An 8,366-nucleotide genomic window follows, 5' to 3' on the forward strand; every position below is an offset into this window, starting at 1 on the left:
AATTGAAAGTGAAGTTGCTCAGTCGTGTCTGACTCTTTGCGACCCCATGGACTGTAGCCTAACAGGATCCTCCATCCATGGGATTTTCCAGGCAAGAATACTGGAGTGGGTTGCCATTTCCTTCTCCAGGAGATCTTCCCAACCCAGGGATTGAACCCAGGTCTCCCTCATCATAGGTAGACGCTTTACCATCTGAGCCACCAGTCACGCTGGGTCTAGTTCACAGCTTCTTTCCTTCTCGCTTTCTTTAAATGTTTCCTCTGTCTCTGTTTTGGACACCAGGGTTCTTCATTTGGACGTTGAGATAGTCTCTTCTGCCTGAAGCAGCCCCAGGCCTTTAATGGGGCTTCTTTTGTCCACTGATTATTAACTGTTGTTACTTGACACTTGTAAATAATATAGGCCAGGAGAAAGGGCTGGAAAAGAGCTCTGGGACCCCCTGGAGTCAGCCTGGAGAGGGCCAGGTTCCTAGAGACATGTGAAAGGGCCTCAGGTCCAGGCCACTTGGGAAGATGTTCGTCAAGCCTGTCTCAGGCGCTAACTAACCAAACCATACTTAAATGTGTGTATGTTTCTTAAGTTTTTTTTTCCTATTATGCCTATTTCTCTTACAACTTATTTTTCCTAGTTAATAATAGGGATCTAACTTTTTTTAAAGCTAGGTGACATATGTGGTGTTAAAAAAGAAACCGAGGCATATTAAGAATTTCAAGAAGTTATTTGAGCAAAAATCGATTTAGCTCTTTCTGGGCTCAGACCTAGGTTGTGGTGACATGGTGAAACGCACCAAGAAGGTCGGGATCATGGGCAAACACGGGACCTGTTACGGTGCCTCCCTCAGGAAAATGGTGAAGACAACTGAAGTCATCCAGTGCACCAAGTACACTTGCTCCTTCTGAGGCAAAACCAAGATGCAGAGACGAGCTGTGGGCATTTGGCTCTGTGGTTCCTGCGTGAAAATGGTAGTGGGTGAAGCTGGGGTGCCATTTTTGCTGTCACAGTAAAGTCTGCCATCAGAAAAGGGAAGGAATTGAAGGACAAGTAAAAGTGCCACCATTTGATAACATTGATAGTCTATAGTAAATGGGTTAATTTATGTAACAAAAATTTCAAAAAAAATTCTGTTCAAAGCCAGCAGCACTCAGTCTGGCCGACAGAAAGGAGCCCCAAGGAACTGTACAAAATGAAAACCTTTTATAGGCAGAGAGGAACAGGAACAAGAAATTATACTGGGCAAAAAATAGCAGATTGATTATTGTAAGGTAACTTTAGGGGATGGCAGTGGTCTCACAGGCAGATAACCTCACTAGTGCTAATCAGGTGATCCCTGATTGGCTGGGTTAAGATTCCACTGCTGGGAGAGCCAAAAGTGTAATTAAGGCTTAGTTTGGTGACATAGTGTTCAGCATAAGCAACTCCATCTTGGACCTGTCATCTTGTTCTTAACAACTGGTAGGAAAAATTCAAAGGACTGAGGTGAGTCAGTAGAAAGCTGTGCTCTCTCCTACTCCTTTCCCCATGTCCTTTGCCCACAGAAAGACTGCCACTTTTGAAAGTAGTGCTGCGAACATCCAGAGACATGGTTATTGCCAGTCAAAGCTTATTGAGCACCTGCTATGATCCAAGCACTGTTTACAAAAGTTCTACCCTAGTAAACCTGCATTCTGATGAGAGGTGAGGGGATCAGGCAACAAAAGAGATAAATCTGTCAAATCCATGGTGTGTTATATGTTGATAAAGTGGAAAATGAAAGTGTTAGTTGCTCAATCGTGTCTGACTCTGCTACCTCATGGACTCTAACCAGCCAGGCTCCTCTGTCCATGGAATTCTCAGGCAAGAATACTGGAATGGGTTGCCATGCCCTTCTCCAGGGGATCTTCTCAACCCAGAGATGGAACCTGGGTCTCCTGTATTGCAGGCAGATTCTTTACCATCTGAGCCACCAGGGAAGTCCTATAGAAAAAACATAACCAGGGTCTGAGAGCTGGTCCTGACTGCACTTTTCCTCTGCTATCCTGGCCACACCCTGAAAACCTGGGGCTGCACTGGCCAAATCACTCTTTCACTACACTCCTTGGCATTGGGGTGCTTGCCCTGATCAACTGGGGCTCTAGCAGGTCCTCAGGGGTCAGCTGGAGAACCTCCAAAGTAGCTGTTGGGATTGGGATTGCTCATCTTCATTTATCCTTGATCAGAGTTCATGAATATTTTTTTCATATTTATTTATTTATTTGGCTGAATTTCATCTTAATTGTGGCATGAAGGTTCTCCATTGTGGTGTGCAGGCACACAGGCTTAGCTGCCCATGTAGGCATGAGGCATGTGAGATCTTAGTTCCCCAACCAGGAATAGACCTGTGACCCCTGTATTGGAAGGCAGATTCTTAACAGCTGGACTACAGGGAACTCCCTATGAATGTTTTTCTGTCTTTAATTAAATGTTATTAGAATTCTCTACATCAGTAGTTCTCAAAGTGGTCTCTGGACTGGCAGCATCAGGACCAGCATCATGTGGGAACCTGTCAGAAATGCAAATTCTCATTTATTTATTTTTAATTTAAATTTATTTATTTTAATTGGAGGCTAATTACTTTACAATATTGTATTGGTTTTGCCATACACCAACATGAATCCACCACGGGTATACACATATTCCCCATCCTGAACCCCCCTCCCACCTTCCTCCCCATACCATCCCTCTGGGTCATCCCAGTGCACCAGCCCCAAGCATCCTGTATCCTGCATCGAACCTGGACTGGCGATTTGTTTCTTATATGATATTATACATGTTTTAATGCCATTCTCCCAAATCATCCCACCCTCACCCTCTCCCATAGAGTCCAAAATACTGTTCTATACATCTGTGTCTCTTTTGCTGTCTCCCATACAGGGTTATCATTACCATCTTTCTAAATTCCATATATATGCATTAGTATACTGTATTGGTGTTTTTCTTTCTGGCTTACTTCACTCTGTATAGGGTCCAGTTTCATCCACCTCATTAGAACTGATTCAAATGTATTCTTTTTAATGGCTGAGTAATACTCTATTGTGTATATGTACCACTGCCTTTTTATCCATTCATCTGCTGATGGACATCTAGGTTGCTTCCATGTTCTGGCTATTATAAACAGTGCTGCAATGAACATTGGGGTACACGTGTCTCTTTCAATTCTGGTTTCCTCAGTGTGTAGGCCCAGCAGTGGGATTGCTGGGTCATAAGGCAGTTCTATTCCCAGTTTTTTAAGGAATCTCTACACTGTTTTCCATAGTGGCTGTACTAGTTTGCATTCCCACCAACAGTGTAAGAGGGTTCCCTTTTCTCCACACCCTCTCCAGCATTTATTGATTGTAGACTTTTGGATCACAGCCATTCTGACTGGCATGAAATGGTAACTCATTGTGGTTTTGATTAGAAATGCAAATTCTTAAGTTCCCTCCCCCAGTCCCACTGGATCTTGGACTCTAGGGAGTCCCTAAATTTGTTTTAACTAGCTATAAGGTCTGCTCTGGGATTCCCTGGTGACTCAGATGGTGAAGAATCTGCCTGCAGTGCAGGAGACCTGGATTGGATCCCTGGGTCAGGAAGAACCCTTGGAGGAGGAAATGGCAACTCACTCTAGTATTCTTGCCTGGAATTCCATGGACAGAGGAGCCCAGCAGGCTGCAGTCCATGGGGTCGCAAAGAATCAGACACAACTGAGTGATTAACACATACACACACATCTGCTCTACAGAAATACTTTACTAATTCACATTCCTAACAATTATGGTCACAAGCACACATTTTGTAGAGTTAAAAAAATGTTTCCCAGATGAAATCCTAGACTAGCTTATATGTTAACAAGTAAAAGTTAAGTCTACTTTAAATGGAGTATAATCTATAAAAACCATGAACCACTAAAGGCAGAAGTAGAGACGTCCCTGGCAGTCCGCTGGTTAAGAATCCGCCTTCCAGTGCAGGAGATGTGGGTTTGATCCCTGGTCAGAAAGCTAAGATTCCACATGTGCGTGCATGCTCAGTCACTCAGTGGTGTCTGACTCTTTGCAACCCCATGGACTGTAGACTGCCAGCCTCCTCTATCCATGGGATTTTCCTGACAAGAACCCTGGAGTGGGTTGCCATTTCCTACTCCAGAAGATTCTCAACCTAGGGACTGAACCCATGTCTTGTGTCTCCTGAGTCTCCTGCACTGGCAGGCAGAGTCTTTACCTTTGAGCCATCTGGAAAAGCCCTAAAATTCCACATGCCTCACAGCTAAAAACCCAGAACATAAACAACAGAAGTAACATTGTAACAGATTCAATAAAAACTTTACAAATGGTCCATGTCAAAAACATCTCTAAAAAAATAAAAATAGGATAAGTAAAATACAAATCTTATAGCTCAATTATTTGAAAATGAGGAATAATTCATGTGATTCCTGAGGACTTAAATCTATCCAATCTGTCTTGTGTTTGTGTTAGTCACTGAGTTGTGTCCGACTTTGTGACCCCATGGACTGTAGCCCTCCCCTAAAAATGGGATTCTCCAGGCAAGAATACTGGACTGGGTTGCCATTTCCTTCTCTAGGGGATTTTCCCAACCCAGGGATCAAACCTGGGTCTCCCGAATTGCAGCCAGATTCTTTACCATCTGAGCCACTAGTGAAGCCAACTGGATGGGTGACCTAGTCCTAAATCCCATGTAATCAAAAAGCAACAAAAGTTGGAAATAAACGAGGAATAACTAAAAACTGATGATGTGGGTTGTTAAAATACAGATAAATAGTAATATAAGTTTTTATTCCTCTCTGCATGGGTGCTAAGTTGCTTCAGTCATGTCCAGCTCTTTGCAACCCCATGGACTGTAGCCCACCAGGCTCCTCTGTCCATGGGATTCTCCAGGCAAGACTACTGGAGTGAGTTGCCATTCCCTTCTCCAGGGGATCTTCCCAACCTAGGGTCAAACACGAGTCTCTTAGGGGATCTTCCAGACCCAGGGATCAAACTCACATCTCTAAGGTCTCTTGCCTTAGCAGGTGGGTTCTTTACCACTAGCACCGCCCAGGAAGCCCTTTCCAAAAGAAGTGAACGGTAGTAATGGTCATTAGGCTATATTCCAGGCAGTGTGGAAAGCACATAGTATGCAATTTTATAACAGCAGCACAAACAAGAAATGATCAGAAGAACACTTTGGGCTTTAATTTACAGATAAACAAACAGGCTTGGGAAGCTTCAGGATCTTGCCTGGTATATGTCTAGCAGATGAGAGGAGCTGGAATTGGATTCTTTAATCTGTCTGTGCTCATTTTACTGAAAGCCACATTTGTAGATACTAGTGCTTATCTGAGCCTAATCCCTGGAGGACTAGGAGTCTCTGGAGAGAGAGAGAGAGGCTTTGAGAGGTCAGGAGGGAGATAAGTCTTGGCCAGAGTCCATCCATCTCACAGAGGGTCAAGTGTGTCTAGCGGGATCCTAGACACACCTTATGGCTGTTTTGCCAGCCTTTCATCCTTTGCAAGAGGAATAAGGTGTATGTTGGGAGGAATGGCCAAATAGAGTCCTGGAAAGGGCCTCCCACGGCCAAGACAGTAACCTAAAAATAACTGTGTACCCCTGGGGATATTACAGAGATTAGTTCCAAAAAGATTTGAAAGATGCAGTCTAGGGATTTCTACAACATCTGCATTCACCTTACCTATCTGGTCAGTGTCACAGGCCAGCAGTGTTGGAGAATGAGGGTAAGTCAACATAGACACCCTCTATGGGCTCTGCATACCCTGCCCAGAGCACTTCTGCAAGAAGAGGGGGCATCCACACTCAAGGGGAGGAGGTTACACAGGGAAGGCGAGTACAGCAGGGGGTGGGACTCTTGGGGCCACTTGGAATTCTGTCTACCATCCCTCCTCCTGCTTGGAGCATGGATGCAGCTCTAAGCTGCTTTGCTGCCACACAGGCTGTGTACCAGGCAGCATCCACGTTACTGCATTGGGCCCCTTTTGTTTAGCTGTCATCCTGCATAAGGACCACAGCGATCTGGGACCTCTGACCTTCACACTTCACTTTCTATGTGAGTAATAAACGGCCTAATCGGAAAATGGGCTCCTTTTTTAAAAATTATTTCTTTATTTTGACTGCACTGGGTCTTCCTTGCAGTGCACAGGCTTCTCATTGTGGCGTCTTTTTGCGGAGCACAGGCTCTACGGCATACAGGCTTCAGTAGTTGTGGTGCATGGGCTTAGTTGTTCCACAGCATATGGAATCTTCCCAGATCAGGGATCAAACCCAGGTCTCCTGCATTGGCAGGCAGATTCTTAACCACTGGACAACCAGCGAAATCCATTTAAAATGCTTATCAGAGTATAATGGATTTTCAGTGTTGTGTTAGTTTCAGGTGTACAGCAAAGTGAAGTGTACGTTTCTGTTCCGTCACTAAGTCGTGTCAGACTCTTTGCGACCCTACAGGCCCCAGCATGCCAGGCTTCCCTGTCGTTTATTATGTCCTGGAATTTGCTCAAACTCATGTCCACTAAGTCAGTGATGCCATCCAACCATCTCATCCTCTGTTGCCCCCTTCTCCTCCTGCCCTTGTATACATATATCCACTCTTTTTAAGATTCTCTTTCCATATGGGTCATTACAGAGAGTTGAGTAGAGTTCCCTGTGGTATACAGTAGGTCCTTATTAGTGACTTCTTCCTTCTTTACCAGCCAGGCCTTGCCTGTACCTGATACTTTACAGCTGCTTAGAGATCGCTCACTACTTGACAGAATGATACTGGGTCTGCTGAGGGGAGGAAGAACTGTCTATCAAAGGAACTGCAGGACATGGCCCAAGTGTGCCCAGCAGGAGCTAGGGGACAGACCTGGGACTATATTCACCTCATGCTGCACTGGGTGAGATGAAACATAAAGCTGGGTAAAGGAGAACATACTGCTGATTCAGGAGCCCTGTCATATGGTATAGGACTTACACCCTGGCAAGGAGCTGGAGATGGTGCTAATGCTCTATTTCCCGGGTTCATGGAAGCTCAGAAAAGCCATGGCCTCCACTAAGTGAAGTAGAACTGCCAGAACCACCATGGCAAAGAGCGGGTGAAGAGCTCAAAGGCTCAGAGAAGTGGGCATACTGGAATAGATACATCACTGAGGACAGAAAACCAACAGGAGGACCTGGAGAGCATTCTAATTACCCAAGCACTAAGGATGCACTGGTGAGAAGGGCCAGCAGCATCAGTGAGAAAATCAGATATGGCTGCCCTCGCTAGACCAGGGCTGGTGGGGGAGGCAGAATTGTGCTCCACTACTAATGGGGCTGATGGGGTCCTGAAATAGAGGCCAGGGGGCAACACTCCACTGCCAGAAGGAAGGTGGTGAGATGACCTTACCACTTGACAAGAGCAGGTGTAATACATGGCAGTCGGAGGAATATCCTCCCAAAGAGAATTGCAGAGCTGGTGATGGAACCTAGTATTCCTATGGGACAAAATACAGCTTACTTTGGGGCTTCCCTGGTGGCCCAGTGGCTAAGACTTCAAGCTCCGCACACAGGGGCCCTGAGTTCAGTCCCTGGTCAGGGAACTAGATCCTCTCTGCCGCAGCTAAAAGATCCCACACACTTCAGTGAGGAGTGAAGATCCTGAGTGCTGCAACTGAAAGCTGGGACAGCCTAAATAATAAATGCATGCTAAGTCACTTCACTCTTGTCCTACTCCTTGCAACCCCATGGGCTGTAGCCTGCAAAGCTCCTCAGTCCATGGGATTTCACAGACAAGGATATGGAGTAGGTTTCCATTTTCTCCTCCATGGGATCTTCCTGACAAAGGGATCAAACCCACATCTCTAGCATCTCCTACATTGGAAGGGGATTCTTCACCACTAGCTCCACCTGGGGAGCCATTTTGCACCCCTACCAGACATTTATCATCTTACCACAATGCGCAACTCTCCCACCCTCTGGTTCTGGTCAGAGAGGGCTTGGAGTTGAATTAGGGTCCCTGAGAGCATGTCTGGGTTAGGTTTAAAAAAAAAATTCTTGCAATGTCACAAGCAGAACTAAAAGTGCGTATAAGGAATTGCATTCACCAAGCCACCTTTTTGGAACAACAAACTCTGGGAATCTGTGTTCACTTCCTGTACCCTCTCTCCTCCCGAAGTATGGACTGGACGAAAGACCTTGACAGCAACGAGAGGGGTTAATTCTGCAAGCGTTTCTGCCTCTCCTGTAGATCCAGCTGTCTCTCATGCCCTGGGGCCTGACCGCACACCTCAGGTATTTGCATTTATAACATAAAACTTCCTTCCCAGCCTTTCTAAACGGGAAACTTGTTCCAGCTTAAAATAAAGCTGGGACCTCCCTGTCTTCCTACCTGTGGGCCCTTAAGCT

At 45.6% G+C, this 8,366-nt stretch overlaps 1 pseudogene; it reads left to right on the top strand.

Annotated features, from left to right (window-relative positions):
• Positions 1 to 773: 773 nt before the first annotated feature.
• LOC138436905 (large ribosomal subunit protein eL43-like) lies at positions 774 to 1,045 on the top strand (annotated as a pseudogene).
• The last annotated feature ends 7,321 nt before the right edge of the window (positions 1,046 to 8,366 follow it).

This window comes from Ovis canadensis, chromosome 3 (genome assembly GCF_042477335.2).
Source record: "Ovis canadensis isolate MfBH-ARS-UI-01 breed Bighorn chromosome 3, ARS-UI_OviCan_v2, whole genome shotgun sequence".
NCBI lineage: Eukaryota > Metazoa > Chordata > Mammalia > Artiodactyla > Bovidae > Ovis > Ovis canadensis.